The sequence below is a fragment of the Meriones unguiculatus genome, chromosome 12, assembly GCF_030254825.1.
Source record: "Meriones unguiculatus strain TT.TT164.6M chromosome 12, Bangor_MerUng_6.1, whole genome shotgun sequence".
Classification (NCBI taxonomy): Eukaryota; Metazoa; Chordata; class Mammalia; order Rodentia; family Muridae; genus Meriones; species Meriones unguiculatus.
This window is the reverse complement of record NC_083360.1, coordinates 41,874,803-41,893,243: the sequence shown is the minus strand read 5'-3', so window position 1 is coordinate 41,893,243 and position 18,441 is coordinate 41,874,803. Positions and strand designations below refer to the sequence as shown.

The 18,441-nt window shown below is 38.3% G+C and overlaps 1 non-coding gene and 1 pseudogene across 1 annotated transcript; one reads left to right on the top strand and one right to left on the bottom strand.

Moving 5' to 3' along the window:
- Positions 1 to 8,904: 8,904 nt before the first annotated feature.
- LOC110542993 (glyceraldehyde-3-phosphate dehydrogenase-like) lies at positions 8,905 to 9,898 on the top strand (annotated as a pseudogene).
- Positions 9,899 to 17,108: 7,210 nt separating this feature from the next.
- LOC132646946 (U6 spliceosomal RNA) lies at positions 17,109 to 17,211 on the bottom strand. Its single transcript, XR_009585270.1, has one exon. It is a non-coding gene; the product is annotated as a U6 spliceosomal RNA (small nuclear RNA).
- Positions 17,212 to 18,441: the final 1,230 nt, after the last annotated feature.

The window sequence follows — 18,441 nt, the reverse complement described above, 5'->3', positions numbered from 1 at the left end:
AACTCACATGGAACCTGCGCTGCCCATGGACGACATCTGAGCAGGGGGTCTACTTCCTCTCTACATATGGTCCTTGTTTGATGTATCATTCTCTGCAGGTCCCCCTGGGTCCAGATTTTTTGGCTCTGTTGCTCTCCTTGTGGAGCTCCAGTAGCCTCCAAGGCTTTTTATCTCCCCCTACTTCCATTAAGGCTCCCTGAATTATGTCTAAAGTTTGGCTCTGACTCTCAGCATCTGCTTCAATACTCTGATAGATAGAGTATTTCACTGGCCCTCTATGGAAGGCTTCTGTCCTGTTCCCTGTCTTCTGCTACTTCTGATGTCTATTCTGTTTGCCCTTCTGAATGAGGATTAAGCATCTTTCTTAGGACCCTCCTTATTGTTTACCTTGTTTAAGACCATAGATTTTAGTATGTTTACCCTATATTATATGGCTAATAACCACTTATAAGTGAGTATATACCATATGTGTCTTTCTGCTTCTGCGCTATCTCACTCATGATGATCCTCTAGTTCCATCCACTAGTCTACAAATTTTATAATTCTCTGTTTTTAATTGCTGCTGAATAGTATTCCATTGTGTAAATGTACCACATTTCTTTATCCATACCTCCATTGCGGAGCATCTAGGATATTTGTAGATTCTGGCTATTACTAATAAAGCTGCTATGTACATAGTTGAGGAAATGTCTTTGTTGTATAATTGAACATCTTTCCGATATATACCCACAAGTGGTATAGCTGGATGTTGAAGTAGCATTATTCCTATTTTTTTCTGAGAAAGCCCAACAAAACCTAACATGATAATTTAGCTCTGGTTATGGGTAAAAGCAGCATGAAATTTGAGGTATATGTTCAAAATTGTCTAGATTGTCTCTAGATCATTACCAGTGAAACAGAGATGTTAAAGGTTATTCTAGAAAGGGCTCAATAAGGAAAGAGAACTGGAGATAACTTCTGCTGTGGTACTGACATTATTTTTGCCCTCAGTAGAAGAGCACAAAATTTAACACTTATTTTTTCTTCTACACACCCACAGGTAGAAGACGTCTACCTAGAATTACAGAAGGAAGTTTTAAAGCTAGATACCCCAGTTACCTAGTGTAAAACCAAATACTACTGTTCCAAACAAACAAAACCTAGCAAAAATTTTTTTCTATTACATTCCAATATACACATATATCAATGCCTTGCTCATCCATCATCAAAGAAACTTCCTCTTAAGGCAAATAGGAAAAGAACACAGAGACCCACAGCCAGATACTATGCAGAGAGTGAGAGACCTTGGAACACTCAGCCCTAAGTGGGATGTCTTTATCCAACCCCTCCCCTCAGGGCTCTTCCCCTCTGGAAGAGGAGGCATAAAGAGTCTAAGAGTTAGAGGAAACGGAGGACACCAAAAAAGTAAGGCACTCTAAATCAAAATGATCAAAGCTGGTATGAGCTCATAGAGACTAAAGCAGCTTATATAGGGTCTGCATGGGTCAGAACCAGGTCCTTTGTGAGTATGTTGTGGCTTGCAGTTAGGTGTTTTCATGGGATTCCTGAGGGTGTAAATAAGTGGTGTATGTTTCTTGTGGGCTCTTTTCTTTTGTTTGTTTGTTATGTTCAATTCTGATATGCAACTTTTTGTTTTATCATGATATTATATTATGAATTATATGTTAATATTATCTCTTAAAATCTTGTTTGTTTTCAAATGAGAGACAGAAATGGAGTAGATCTGGATTGGAGGAGAAGTAGAGAGGTACCGGGAGTTGTAGAGGAAGGGGAAGTGATACTCAATACATTGTGTAAGAAAGATCTATTTTTAATAAAGGTGAAAAAATTAGAATCTATTAAAATGGGACTAGTGAATTTTGCATTGTAAGGACATGAGCCTTGAGGAGACAAAATGAAATTCTATTGTTTGGTGTATTTTGCCACTCCTAGATTTAAGTTTTAGAATCTTGGTCTTTAGTATGCTGGTCCTGCACCACTGCAATACACATGCCTTGGACTGTGGTTAAGTCAAAGACACATAGACTTCAAGAAGAATTAGTGCTAACCTCAGTCATCTACATGCTAGGAAATTTGTTTCAAAACACTTCAGTTTACACTTTAGTATGAAGGATAGTCTTTATAACTGAAAAAATGCTGTTTTTTAAACTATTCAGTCTATAATGCTTTGTTCACAACCACCTTAAAATCTGATGGAGTCAGATCAAACGTTTGTACTTCAGCCTTGTTATGGAAAAATGTAGTCATAACCTGTTGAAGGTGCTAGTGTTTTGAGGTTTTCTGTTAGGAGCAGTAGACCCAAATGTTATATACTTCTGGAGTAGAGATTGTACATACTACAAAAAAAGTGTTATCTGATTTCTCAAGATACAGTTAAAGCCAAAATAATGATATGCTCAAAATAATGAGAAAAAAATTTCTTCCAGAATAGATATGTGTTTTGGTAACATTAGGACTAAAGAATTGCAGCACTAACACCTTTTTAGGTCTGCCAGCTTCTCAAGGTCTTCAGGAGGAAATGATCCATCAGATTTTTGGTTCAATAGAAGAAATACATAATATATTACAGGCCATGCCACTCTATCTTCATTGTTCTCTGGCCATAGGGAAGCTTTTTGGCAGGCTGAACTTTGAAGAATAACAAGACTGTTTGTTGTTGGGGAACAAAAGGACCCTCAGTGTGGTATTTAAAAACTTAGCAAGTCATGTACTGTCCACATTGAGCCTTAGAAATAATCTCAGAGATACATGCCAGCTGTAATTATGACTAGTTCGATTATTTAAATTTACTGGATTTTAATCCTCCTGTAATCTCCTTTTGTGAGACCCACTCTCAAATGAGTGATTGGATCAATGCTCATTTTCCATTTAAAAAATTTTAATATTTGATACTTCAAGCTTGTGTTTTGTGACTGAAGTCCAAAGGAACGATAGATAAAAGTAGAGAAGGTCCATCAAATGCCTGTGTGTGATCACACTGGGACACCCTTAGGCTAGAGACAGCTTCTGACAGAGCAGTCTGTGCTCCTAGCTTATGGGTTACACCAGGAACAGCAAAAGACAGCACTGCTGTGTGCAGCACCACAGTCTCATAGAGTCAAAAGTTCATGAAAGATTGTAACCCACACATTCATAATCTGGGAAATACAAATTATTTTTAAGTATTTTGACACTTGATTTTAAATAATTTTATATTGAAATAGTCTCAGAACCTACAAAAATAAATCCACAAACACCAAAAGTAAGAATTTCAAAGCTATTTCCCTTACTTTATTATTGTTTGAAAATTACTTATTTTTATTATATGTTCATGAGTGTTTTGCTTAGATGTACTTTTGTGCATTTATATGTACCTTGGAGACCATAAGAACATGACAGAACTCATAAAACTTGAGGTATTGAAATTAGTGAATGTCCATATGAGTCCTGGAAATTGAACCTCAGTTCTTGAATGAGACATAAATGCTCTTAAATGCTGCCATGTCTAGAACCCACATTTTCATTTCTTATGTGGCTACCAAAGGTTATAGGAAATACATCAATAATATTAAAATGTTATTTAGAAATTTACATTTAAACTAAAGATCAGATTTTATGAAGTTAAATCTTTTCAGAAAAAATTATTTCACAAGACCAGTGAGTTCTAAATATATTACCTAAATATGTTACCTAATCCTTTAATAAAATTTAATAGACTATTCTAATTTATAATAGGGTAGAATATCTTTCTCACTGCAATACTTCATAAGTAGGAAAACATTTCTCAAAATTAAGTTACAAAAAATTATGTTGTTCTCATATTTGGTAAATAATTAGCTGATTCTTTCTACAATTTTGATTAAGAATAAAGATGTTACAGAGTCAATTATTTTAATACAAAACTAATATAAGAAAGAAAGTCATCAAAATTTGCTTATTCAAAATGTCACATTAACAGGAAATATAATTTGGCACTGTTTTAAATGATAATGCTAGACACATTTACTTTTCCAAACTTGCAAGTTAGTTATCGCCATTGTATATCAATTTTTATAAGTAAAAAAATTCCTACAAGAAAGTATTTTGGTTTCCATTTGTGTGATTTTTCATTTTGTTAAAAAGGGGCTTGAGTGTTCCTCTTTCACTAAAATTATAGTTCAGACTTATACTAGTTTGCAAAGCAAATAAACACCTAAATAAAGTAAAAATTTCATTTTCAAAAGTCAGAAGTTAATAAAAATGCACAACTGTAAATCTAGATACATATCAATTTAAACAATATGTTTAGTCACCAGCAGGTATTCCATCAGTGCTGGAGAGTACTCCTATAGGAGTGGGTAAGAAGTTGGAAAGGATAGCTCTGTTTTTGTGTTTCCCTCTGTGGAGAGCCGGGGTTTGGTTGCCATGGCGCTGGCTTCCGCCCTCAAAACCGGTAAACCGTTATGACTGTTGGGCAGCCGTTGTCACGAGCCCAGCCTGGGGCGTCATATGGGGTGATGGGTGAGCAGCCAATCAGGGGATGATACGTCATCTCACACCACTCTGGTGCGAGCAGGGCTTATATAAACAGTGCCACTTCGGGGCTCAGGGTCTTCCTCCTTTCATCGTTTGACTGCAATAAAGCTTGCTGCAGAAGGATCCTGTTGTCCACGTGCGTTCTTGCTGGTGAGACCATTACACGGCTCGCAACGTCTGGTGCCGAAACCCGGGACGCCGGGAGCCTGCCATCGCCGGTGCCGAGAAGACCCCCCGTTTGCGGGGAGGATTCAGAACTGCAACATCGAGGTAAGTTCTGAGAGGTATGTTTGGTCTTGATTTATCTCACCTTTCACTTCAGCTAGCAGAAGCCTTTATTGCTTTCTCTGTTGTGACCGTTGCCCTCGTCCTCTTTCTTTTGGTTTTGTACAAGCTTAAGGGTGACCTCGAAAGGAAAGAGATTAACGGAACGCTAAGAGTAGGCACTAAGGGAGTGTTAGAGGAGATACAAGACAGCATGCCAGAAACAGAACGTGACAAAAGATTAGGGGCCCCAATGGATAGAAATAAAGACGTCTCTAAGAAAAAAAGGCCCTTCTGCGGATGTTAAAGCCGCAGGAGCGAGAGGTAAGGGAAAGGATGCCCTGGGAGAGAAACATGATAAGGAGAAGAAAAAATCTAAAAAGGAGCCTCTCTATCCGACAAAAAAACTAGAGGCTTTAGAAATTGGCAATTCTGAGTCGGAGGAGTTAAGTCCCTCCAAGGAGTCAGATCTAGAGGAGGAAGCAGCCCGCTATGAGGAAGAACGATACCACCCAGATGAGCGGCCACTACTGAGAAACAGGAAGCATGCACTTTCTCGGTCAGCTGCTCCTGTTGTCCCTAGTGCTCCAGGGACCATTTACATATTCCTTCTGCTGAATTAAAATCCCTATTTGATATTTTGGAAGGGGATGCTCGTATTTCTTCACCCAGAGCCTTAACACCGGCTGCAAGCCGCGCCCTGCAAGTGGTAGAAAACACTTTACAAGATGCCCAATTAAAATGTGTAGATAAAACTAAGACCTTTGACCTGTGTGTTATTAAAACTAAACATTTACCAACTGCTGTATTATGGCAAGATGGACCCTTATTGTGGGTTCATCCCAATGCTTCTCCTGAAAAAATGATTGAATGATATCCAGATGCAGTTGCTCAACTTGCACTACGAGGGTTAAAAGCTGCCATTACACACTTTGGGAAGGAGCCAAAGTTCTTAATAGTGCCTTATACAGCTCACCAAGTTCAGGTATTGACTGCTACCTCTGATACTTGGATGGTGCTAGTTACCTCCTTTAGTGGCTTGATTGATAATCATTACCCTCGACACCCTGTTTTGCAATTTGCTTTAACTCAAGAGGTAGTCTTCCCGCATGTAATGTCCCAGAAACCACTTCGGGATGGACTGGTAGTTTATACAGATGGGTGAAAAACAGGAGTAGGAGCTTATGTGGTTAATAATAAAGTTCTTTCTAAGCAATATCATGAGACTTCGCCTCAAATTGTGGAATGTTTAGTAGTGTTAGAAGTTTTGACAAAATTTTCAGGTCCTTTAAATATTGTTTCTGATTCTAGTTATGTGGTAAATGCAACCAAAATTTTAGAGGCTGCTGGATTGATCAAGGCATCTAGCAAGCTTGCAAAAATTTTTCAAAAAATTCAGTTTGCCTTAATTATCAGAAAATCCCCTGTTTTTATTACACATAGTAGGGCTCACTCTGGTCTACCGGGACCCATGTCCCATGGAAATGACCTGGCAGATCGAGCCACAAAGATGATTGCATTTGCCCTCTTCTCAAATTTGGAATTGGCTAAAGCGTTTCATAAGAAATTTCATGTGACAGCTGAAACACTGCGTCATCGATTTGACATAACTAGAAAGGAAGCTAGAGATATTGTAACCCAATGTCAAAATTGTTGTCAGTTCTTACCTATGCCTCATGTTGGGATTAATCCCAGAGGAATCCATCCGCTACAAGTGTGGCAGATGGATGTTACTCACATTTCTTCTTTTGGTAAACTTCAATATTTACATTTTTCCGTTGATACTTGCTCTGGAGTTATGTTTGCTTCTCCCCTGACTGGAGAAAAGGCAGCCCATGTTATTCAACATTGCCTGGAGGCATGGAGTGCCTGGGGAAAGCCCAAAATTCTAAAAACTGACAATGGGCCAGCCTATACTTCTCAGAAATTTGGACAGTTTTGTCATCAAATGGGAGTGACCCACCTAATGGGTCTCCCATACAATCCTCAGGGACAGGGTATTATTGAACGTGCTCATCACACTCTAAAATCCTACTTAATAAAACAAAAAGGGGGAGTCGAGGAGGCTCTGCCCTCAGTGCCACGAGTGATTGTTTCCTTGGCACTCTTTACTCTCAATTTTTTAAATTTGGACAGTCAGGGCCACTCGGCGGCTGATCACCACTGCTTAGAGCCTGATAGGCCCAAGGAAATGGTCAAATGGAAGGATGTCTTGACTGGTCAATGGAAAGGCCCGGATCCTATCTTAATAAGATCCAGGGGAGCTGTCTGTGTTTTCCCACAGGAAGAAAACAATCCATTCTGGGTACCGGAGCGCCTCACGCGAAAGCTCGCGGCAGCTGAAGATGATCTTTCAACGAATATACCTGCAACTTTGCAGGAAATTGGTCAGAAGGATTTGAAGAAATGCTTGAAGAGCTAAGGGTGGTGGTGGTGACCATTAATTCTACTCGAGTGGATTTATCGCCCCTCTGTCTTTGCAGGCATATGCCACAATCTGGATTTACAGCCCTTGCACTCCCTGGGGATCTGTTTCCCATTGCACGGGGATGGGTGTAAATCACAATTTTTCTCTTGCCAAACGATCTGGAAAGTCAGTGATGGAAGAGTGCAAATAAGTCTTCATCGACCTAAGACAGGACAGCCTCACAGTGAGGAGGTTGCTCCAATGACGGGCAACGGCTGAAGCATTGCCTTCCACCAGGCTCAGACGTTGGCTTTCTGGCATAATACTGTATTGACAGTAGGAAGCTTACTGTTCAAGCAAAATAAAAAAGGGGGAGATGTGGAGAGCCAGGGTTTGGTTGCCATGGCGCTGGCTTCCGCCCTCAAAACCGGTAAACCGTTATGACTGTTGGGCAACCGTCGTCACGAGCCCAGCCTGGGGCGTCATATGGGGTGATGGGTGAGCAGCCAATTAGGGGATGATACGTCATCTCACACCACTCTGGTGCGAGCAGGGCTTATATAAACAGTGCCACTTCGGGGCTCAGGGTCTTCCTCCTTTCATCGTTTGACTGCAATAAAGCTTGCTGCAGAAGGATCCTGTTGTCCGTGTGCGTTCTTGCTGGCGAGACGATTACACGGCTCACAACACCCTCCATTAAGAGTTTTTTATTCTGATATGCCTCACTCTGATTAAAACTTAAACTAAAACAAACAAAAACCTACAACATAACAGAAAGGATTAGGTAAAATAGTAACTGAAGTGAGATAAGAGAGATTAATGGGTGTGAACATAATCACAATGTATTGTATTTATGTGTGAATAGTAAAAAGCTAAATAAGGAAAAACATAAATATTAAAAATAGCTCATCTTATCTGGTAAAAAAGAATGTCATATTGGAAGCTAAGGATATGGTGGAAGCTCAAGATCTTCACAGATATTCAGCCAAAATACATCATTTACAATTTACCCATGATTATTTTTTTCTAATCATCTTACCCACAATGTTATGCTGTCCATAATTTTGCATGTCAAGGACGCAGTCCTACATCTTACAAGTCTGCTGACCTTCCTGAGCCATCTCAATGGCCACTCAAAGGACTGGAAGAATTTCTCAGCATAGAGGGCTCCACCCTCCCCCAATGACTGCTTAAAAATGCTAACGTTTTTCAAATACTAAAAAAACCACACCTGAAACAATACAGACAAAATAATATTCACATGTGACAAATTACTTTCCTATTTCCAGGACCTAGTGCTAACAATAAACAATTTAGGAGAGATGATAGGAGTTCGAGGGCTTGTAATCTGAGGGGACAGGGTTCCCGGTGGAGGGGAAAATATGGCAGCAGGAGGCAACTGGATATATTGCATCCACAGCCAGGAAGTAGAGAGACACCAGGAAGCTGTGTCAGGCAACAAAACCTCAAGCTCTATACCCTGTACCCTACTTCTCCAGTCAGGCTCTATCTCATATAGTGTCTACAGCTTTTCAAAATAATGTCACCCACTGTGAATGATGTATTCTAACATGGGAGCCCAGAGGAAGCATTTCATGTTTAACACACAATGACTGCGCTCCTGGATAGAACATGTGAAAATAGAGAACCAGACCAGAAGATGATTTGAAAGAAGCTATGGAGCAATACTTTGCCCGTAGAGCAGTAAAGACAGGAATAAGCTGGCACTGTACAAAGAGATGTGTCTGTCTCTGGAACAGAGAGCCAGTGCTGGTTCCATGTATGTTATGGAATATATTGGTGACTTCACCACAGTGGAGGAGGCGGGGGCCCACTTGAAGTGTGGGGCCAAAAGGGTTATCATTTCTGTCTCTTCTGCCAATGTCACCATGTTTGTGATGGAGGTAAACCATGACAACTCACTCAAGATTGTCAGATGTCTCTGACATGAACTCAGTGGCTGGCTCTTTGACCAGCTTTCCCTGAGAGGTGAGCACAGAAGGCCAGGCCACAGAGGAGGACAATGCAGCCAGTCCTGATGAGACCTGATAAGCTAGGGTCAGATGGAAGGGGAAGAAGACCTTCCCTATCAGTGGACTTGGGGAGGGAGGGTGGGTGAGATTGGGAAAGAATTAGGGAGAGGCTACAGCTGGGATATAAATTGAGAAAACTAATTAATATAAAAAATAAAAATGTAAATTTAAAAAGATATATTATGAAAAAATATCTAATTCAAAATAAATAAAACTATTGTGAGCAATATTTAGCTATCCTGGCCAAGGTCATCCATGACAACTTTGGCATCGTGGAAGGACTCATGACCATGTCATCACTTCTACTCAGAAGACTGTGTTTGGCCCTTCTGGAAAGGTGTGGTGTGATGGTCTTTTGATTGCCCAGAACATCATCCCTGCATCCACTGGTGGTGTCAAGGATGGGGGCAAGGTCATCCCAGAGCTGAACCAGAAGCTCACTGGCATGGCCTTCCATGTTCTTACACCCAACATGTCTGTTGTAGATCTGACATGCTGACTAGAGAAACCTGCCAAGTATGATGACATCAAGAAGGTGGTGAATAGGGATCTGAGGGCCCACTAAAGGGCATTATGAGCTACACTGAGGACCAGATTGTCTCCTGGGACTTCAACATTGACTCCCACTTTTGATGCTGGGTCTGGCATTGTCCTGAATGACAACTTTGTAAATCTCAATTTCTGGTATGACAGTGAATAAAGCTACAGTAACAGGGTGCTGGACCTCATTGCCTCCATACATAGCCTTCAAGGAGTGAGAAACCTTGGACCACCCACCCCAGCAAGGGCATTAGAGCAAGAGAGAGGACCAAGAGAGAGGCCCTCAGCTTCTGAGAAGTCCCTGTGCCAACTCAGCCCGTGACACTGATCATCTCCCTCACAGTCTCACATTCTAGACAACCAGGGAGGCCTACTCTCTTGAATACCATCAGTAAAACTCACTGTAACCACAAAAATTAAATAAAGACAAGATTAGGGAACTTATTTTTTTCAGAAACAACGGAGAAAGAAAAGATTAATCAACTACCTAAATCATTAAGACAACAGACACACATACACACAGAGACAGAGACATTCTATATATATTGAAAGTAAATTTTAAATGTTAAAAAAATAAACAGAAAAAACTTCTCAAACTGAGAAAGCTTACTGTGAGTATGTAGTTACATATATTGGATATTGCACATGAATGACCATAATCGATGCATCAAAGAACATAAGGCAATAAGAACAGTTATAAAGTTTCTATACTGCTTAGAAACAGTAAAATGTTATTCAAAGGAGAACTCAGAAGATACAGACTATGTAACTGAAATTGTGAGAAGTCACTAACCTTTTTTAAAGCATATGATAAAGAGAAGGGAAAATAATAAAAAGGCTCATATTCAAGCAGTGTAGAAAAGAAAAAAAATGAAAGAATGTGAAAAATAGAATTTTTATAAATATGCTACATATTAAATTTACTAATGGATTATTTGTTGATGGTAGATAAGTTTATTACTTTATATATCAAGAGGGAAAGAGTGTTACAACTGAGTAAAAATATTACAAACTAAGTATATGTTTTCTGTAAGATGCTTACATTAAATGCTTACAAAGACAGGTATGTAGAAAAGAAAAGAATATTACACTATGTAAATACTATCAAAAGCAAAATTAATTGACTTTATAAATTCAAACAAATAGTGTTTGAAAATCATCAGGGATGCAGACAGAATTTTATAATAACGAAATTGTCAAAACAAAAGGAGTACAATGGCCCAAGTGACTTTTGGGATAGTCACGGGCAACAGTGTAGTGCAAAATACATTCAGTGAAAGCCAAACAGATGACCTGATTATGATAAGAAGACACAGAAAGATGCTTTGAAGGAATCTATGAGTGCTACTTTGCCTATAAAGCAATAAAGACAGGAACAATAGAGGAAAGAAAAATTCAACTATCTAAATCTTTAATATAACACACACATACACACAGAGAAAGAGAGACTTACTCATTTTTTCAGTTATAATATTCTAAATTTGTACTGGCTTCTTCTCCTCTCTGTTTTGGCTAAAGATTTCAAATTATGTATTCAGTATACAGAAGTCTAACTACAGGCATTCAGATGGACATAGAAAATGTCTAGATAGAAATTGAGACTTAAATTTGTGATAACTAAGCTTCCTACATTGGCTGGCGTTCACAGTGCTAAATGGTGCTATGCTTCTCACTAGGAAAGTGAAGTCATCAACAATCTTACCCAGTGATTGAATCTGCGTGCTGCACAACCATATTACTAGGAAATATGGCACAAGCGCAGTAAAATGACTGTTATGGGGGTAATTAACCATTTTCTGCTTGGCTTTGATTCCTGCTCGACAAGGAAAGAATTCCTGCCTGGTACTGTAAAGTTGAGCATGTTTGGGATGGGTGGAAATAATTATTGTGGGGAATTTAGTTCTATTATTTTGTGGAATAGACATTATATGACTATAACATTGCATTCCAAATATTTATACATATGCCTATAGACTAGTTTTTCTTTCAGCTTTGGTAAGAGAAGCCTCTATGATGGTTACTTAACAGACTCATATCTGAGAAAAGTAATGATAACAAGAGACTATTGAGTGCTCAATCATAAAAGGGACATTTATGTCACTCTCTCCAAAGCTCAGAAACCATCACAGAAGTGGGGGCAGAAAAAATGCAAGAGCCAGTGATTGGAGAAGGATGCAATGTAAAGTTGTGATCAAGATATGACATGACCATACACTCATGAACTCACAGCAGTTGTGATACCTGCACAATACCCAATCAAAACTTGGTCTGTAAACATTATCTCATGAATAGGGAACAGCTTATGAGGCTCTGTTCCTCCTTCCATGAGGAGTAAACTGTTAGTTGCTGTAGGAAGGGGGGGCATTTTCTTCAGTGGTGTAACCACTTATAAGTTGGTCATGTTACAGTAAATATTCTCCTACCCACACTCAAAAAACAATCTTAATTACATTCAATGGGCCACAAAAAGAAAAAAAATGTGAAAGAGGAGGATTGAAAAAAATCAGTGGAAGGGGGAAAAAGATAACATAGGTGACTGTAAACTATATATATGTATATTAATTTGTCAAATTATTCCTTAATTAAAAACTAACCGCATGTTTAATGTATAAATGATATAAATAGACATTTATTCAAAAAAGATATACAAGTGAAAGTAGGAAATTAAAACTATAATCTACTTTACTAAACAAATGAGAAAAGTCAAATCAAAATCACTGTAGTAAATATCTCATACCCATTAATATGTCATGTCCAAAATGAAAATCAAAATGCAAGTGATATTGATGATATGAAGAAATTATGAACTTTTGTTTGTTCTAAAAAGTATTTGGCAGGTATGGACTCAATAAACTAAAAATGGAATTATGTTATTGTACAATCTTACTTCTTTGTATATTAAAAAGATTTGAAAGCAAATTTTAACATCTGTGCCTTCATGTAAACTGTTGGAACTCTTCAGCTTTTTTACCAAGCCTTAGTTGGTTTTCCTTTTATTATTATTATTATTATTATTCTCAAATCAATAAAGAAATCTAGTTTTTACTTAATGTTCATTGTCTTCTCCAATTTGTCATAGCTCTGTCATTGAGGCCTTTAATTCCCAACCCCAATTCCCTTTTTCATAAATTTATTTTGATTTTCCACATCTACAAAAGTTGTCCTCAGATTGGCACTAGCTGAGCCATTTCTTCTATCCTGCTATTTCTTTATGGCAGTGGCCAACATTCTTGACTACTAACAGAATATGCACACACATGCTCCAGTTTACCTCCTCACAAGTTAATGATGAAGGATAGTTAATAATTGTTTTTTATATCAATGGGAGTAACAGACCAGAGGATAGAAAGCAGCATGTTCTACAATACCAGGAGCAGTTAACACATTCATGGAATCAGGTATTTTCTCTGATAGACATACCTACATTGAAAGGTTGTTATTCTGAGTTAGGTTCTTAAGGAAGAAAAAACAAAACACACCCCTCCAAAACTATGTAGAATATGTAAAGGAAGAAATAATATTAGAAAATATGTTTTCATAGATTTAATAGATTCATCATTTTTTAATCTAACTTCTTATAATGAGGACTTTTATTATCTGAACATTATGAAAGCAATAGAACCAAAAATTCTGGCCCCAGGGTCTTTTCTGAGACTGATACTCCAAACAAGGACCATTCATAGAGACAACCTAGAAACCCTAAACAGATGTAACTCAGCAGTTCAGTCTCCAAGTAGGTGTCCTAGTAAGGGCAACAGGGGCTGTCTCTGACATGAACTCAGTGGATGGCTCTTTGATCACGTCCCTCTTTGGGGGGAGCAGCCTTACCATGCCACAGAGGAAGACAGTACAGCCAGTCCTGATGAGACCTGATAGGCTGGGGTAAGTTGGAAGGGGAGGATGGCCTCCTCTATCAGTGGACATGGGGAGGGGCATGGGAGGAGATGAGGGAGAGTGAGTGAGATTGGGAAGGAATGAGGCCGGGCTACAGCTGTGATACAAAGTGAATAAATTGTAATAAATAAAAAAAATTAAAAATAGGCCTATGTAGGACTTGATTTAAAACAGTTGGTGTCTAGGTTGGAAAAATAGAGTATCTTCTTGCAGAAGGTTTTTTCCTGTGTTGGATGATGTTGCAGAAACCTTGCATTAGATATTTTTTTCCACACTGATTAAAACAACCATAAGAGATGGTGTGAAAGGGAAAGCAAGCCTTCCACTCATTAAAATAACTCTGATATCAACTTCAATCTACTTACTAATTTACATTCTTCTAAGGACTTTGTTGACAGAAATGTACACAGCTATTTTAAGAGTACGATGCTATTCTGTTTTTCTTTACATTTTAAAGATAAGAAGAAATCAATGCAAATGCATAGTAAATTTCCCAGGGTCAGAAATGACTACTTACAAATTCAGCATTTGGCCTGTGTGCACATAGTTAGAATCAATTAAGGCGATTTCTCACAGAAATACAGTATCTCTTGCATCCATCCTTTGGTTTCTGACATTCCTGAACACTCTTCAATGCTTTCTTTGCAATTGTCCTTAGAAATAGGTCCTATGCCATGGCATTCAGTGTCTATGTTACATGTATTTCATATATTCCTGTCAAATAAAGCTGTTGTTTACCTTACTGATGAGTAAAATATTTCTAATTAATTTGACATTTTTTTAAGTTATCAGAGTTCTGAATATTTCTGTATTTTTACTAGAGGATTTTCATTTCGTTAAAATAATTACAGAAGCTAGAAGTCAAAAAGTTTTGCTGTGTCTTGCTTTATGAGCTGAGGTCCTCCTAAAAGTGTTCTTTTATTTGGACCTATAAACTTTAAAAGATACTTGGTTCATCAAAACTTTCTGCCTGACACAAATGGGAATCTTAACCCTGAATTGCAGTCTTGGAAGATAACAGTCTCACTCCATGTGCCTTGTACTGTGATTGATTTTCAGCTGCTCTTCAGCAATCTGTGAGGCACTTAATTGAAAAAAGAAAAAAGAAATTCTCCATTCCTTCAGACTCTGCCAGGAGCAAACACAGATGAAAAGTGTGTTTTCTCCTAGTTAGACAAACTCTAAATGCATTCAAGAGCTGATGTGGAAGTAGGTGATGAGCAATCATAGGAAGCCTAGCCTCTCTGGATAGTAAAGAATGTACCTTAATGTTGTGCCAATGTACCAGCATTGAGGTTTTCAAAAACAAATACTCTGTTAAAATACTCAGAGACTTCTATACTGTCGACTTTTCAGTTCTTAGAACAGTAGGATGTATGCAATTATGAATGTCCTTCCATGGCCACCACTACAGAACTGTCATATTTAGCATGTACTGTGAATCAGCTTTATCATAAGATAGAGTTTTCTAAAGTAACAACTAACCACAAAAGGACATAATTTCTGAGATGAAAATTTGTTACATATAGTAATACAGGTTCACAAAATGTCAGTAAAATGTTTTGACTTTTTCGTTTTTCCATGGATAACATGACAGAGAGCCAGTCCAACAGCGATGATTAGAAGACAAACTATTTGTGCTGGTCATAAAATTCATAGTGTTGCAAACTGGGCTGAAAGAACAATCCAACATCTGGATTGGGCATATCAGAATATGTCGTATAGCCACGTATTTGAACATTTATGTGTTCAACAAGCATTTTTTTTTTCAATGCAGTTTATTCAGGAACCTTGAACAATCATCGGACCCTGGGGAAAGCCAGCCCACAGCTTATATAGCCTCTGGGTAGCCAACCCCAGCATGCCACGTAGGCAATGCAGATAGGTCCACATACATGGAAGCAAGCCAGATCCTCAGCCTTAGCCAAATGTGGAGTTGTTTGTGACAGAGAGCACTCACCATCGGGAAGGTGGAAGGCGGAAACCAGCTCCATCTTTAAGGCGCGGCATTCCGCAGCTCTCTACAGTTCCCCCTTTTTGTTTTAGACGCATCAGGCAAGAGTAGAGGTCTGATGTCTGATATTAGAAATAAATTGGGACTTTGTACCGATGTTCATTTAGGTGTCATCCACCCAAAGAGCATCAGACCCGTCTGATACCTTTTTCTCAGAGGTGGGACCTGGGGCATCAACCCGCATGCAATCAGACTTGCTCTTCTCTGGGTTCAACAAGCATTTTTAATATCTCTACTGTGAATCAAAATGTTACATCTTAGTCAAAATAGCCATCATCAGAAGGAATGTGAAGTTATAAATTCACATTCAAAAATTATAAATTCACATGCATGCAGATCACACATGATTCATGTATTTTATGTTTTTTTATTGTAAGATAGAAACAACTATATGAAGTAAAAATTACTGCAGTATATTTGAAAAACCACATATATTTTGTATTTAACTATAAGCCTATGTTAATATTGAGATCTCGGAGAAAGTGAAAGAAAAGAGATGTAGGAGGGAAATATGTTATATCATATAGTTGATTCATTTAACATGAGGATTCCAGCATTGGGAAATCAAAATACAAAGCAACCTGCTAGATTTATTAGATATTGTAGAACTGATACAACTCTCTATACCAACTAAGTTGATAGAGAAATATAATAAATAAAATATAATATAAGAAGACTATTTAAAAGTAGTTTATCAATCCTCATTCAGAAAGGCTAATGGGATGGACATCGGAAGAGAGAGAAAACAGGGAACAGGACAGGAGCCTACCACAGAAGGACTCTGAAAGACTCCACCCAGCAGGGTATCAAAGCAGAGGCTGAGACTCATAACCAAATTTGGGGGAGAATGCAGGTAATCTTATGAAAGAATGGGGAGGTAGAAAGACCTGGAGGGGACAGGAGCTCCACAAGTTAAAAAGAAAAAAACCAAACCAACCAACCAAACAAACAAACAAAACAAATATGGCCACAGGGATCTTTTTTCTGAGACTGATACCACAATCAAGGACCATTCTTGGAGATTACTAGATCCCCTGCACAGCTATAATTCATGGAGTTCAGTGTCCAAATGGGTTCTTTAGTAATGGGAACAGGGACTGTCTCTGACATGAACTAAGTGGCTTGCTCTTTGAGGAAGACAATGCATCCACTCCTGATAAACTAGGATCAGATGGAAGTAGAGGAGGTCCTCCCCTATCAATGGACTGGGGGAGGGGCATGATTGGAGAAGAGGGAGGGTAGGATTTGGAGGGAACAAGGGAGGGAGCTAAAGTTAGTATACAAAGTAAATAAATTGTAATTAATAAAAAAATAAATAAGTTTTTAAAAAGTAGTTTATCAGTATCTGAAATGTGGTTTAGCAAATATGATGTTAGATCAAAAGAAGAGGAATTTTTACTTTTACTATATATGTGCTCTGTAAAAAGAATTCTATTGATTATCAACAGATATTATATTTTTGTTAAGTATGGAATGCTTCACTAATTTGTGTGTCATTCTTGCACAGAGGCCATGCTAATCTTCTCTGTATTGTTCCAATTTTAGTATATGTGCTGCCAAAGCAAGCATCAAATATTAATTATTATTTTAGATGTCATATTAACCTATCTCAATTTATCTATTTTGTCTTTTATTTTATTTTTAAATTATTATTATTTATTACAATTTATTCACTTTGTATCCTGACAGTGACTCCCTCCCTTGTTTCCACCCAATCCCACCCTCTCTTCCCCCTCCATGTGCCCCTCCCTTAGTCCACTGAGAGGGGAGGTCCTCCTCCCCTTCTATCTGAACCTAGCTTATCAGGTCTCATCAGGATTGGCTGCATTGTCTTCCTGTGTGGCCTGGCAAGGCTGCATCCCCCAGGGGGAAGTGGTCAGGGAGCCTACCACTGAGTTCATGTCAGAGACAGTCCCTGTACCCCTTACTAGGGCACTCACTTGGGCCCTGTGGGTTCTGAAAAGAATGATACACCAACCAAGGACCATGCATGGAGAGGACCTAAACCCTGCTCAGATATAGCCCATAGACTCAGTCTCCAAGTGATGTTTCATTAATGTATTTTAAAATTGCTTTTTAAATTTCTTTTGCTAGAAAATGTAAACATCATGAAACTGTCCCACATTAGTCGGGGTAAGCTGAATTCTTTTCCAAGTCATGCTCATTCTTGTTTTCCTTAAAAATAAACTATCTCTAATTCTCTTGGGGTAAGAGGAAGTTGAATTGCCAGTACAGTTAGAGAATTCACTGGCAGAGGGACAGGACACTACTCGAATTTAGAAAATCCACAATATTCTTTCCAAATATTTTGTTTGTTTATATTTTTTCTTTGGTTATAACCGATGTAGACCCTAGATGCCTTTTAAAAACATAATGTGGTAAAATCTTTTTGTTTATTCAGTTTATTTCTCAGTGCTTCTTTTGAATCGACTGTAGACTCAATGAGGAAACTAATATTTTTGCTATGGGCAACCCAAAAAAATTAGTTCTATTTTGTGTGAAATAGTGTTTCCCTTAAAAGGTCTGTCCAAATGACTTACTGTGTAGACATGGCCAGCAACTAGATAGTGACCCACCAACAGCTTTATCTTATGTGTGTTCCAGTCATTTATAGCAGCTTATTCTACAAGCTACTCATTGATAATTAGACTAACAACTGTAAATTAGTTTACTAGATACAAATATGAAGTTTGCTTCTCAGAGCAGGTATGTGAAGCAGAGACTGCTTCTATCTCCGTGTTACAGAGATAAGTAAAAAAAAAAAAATAAGCTATTTTATTTGCCTAAGTCTCCAC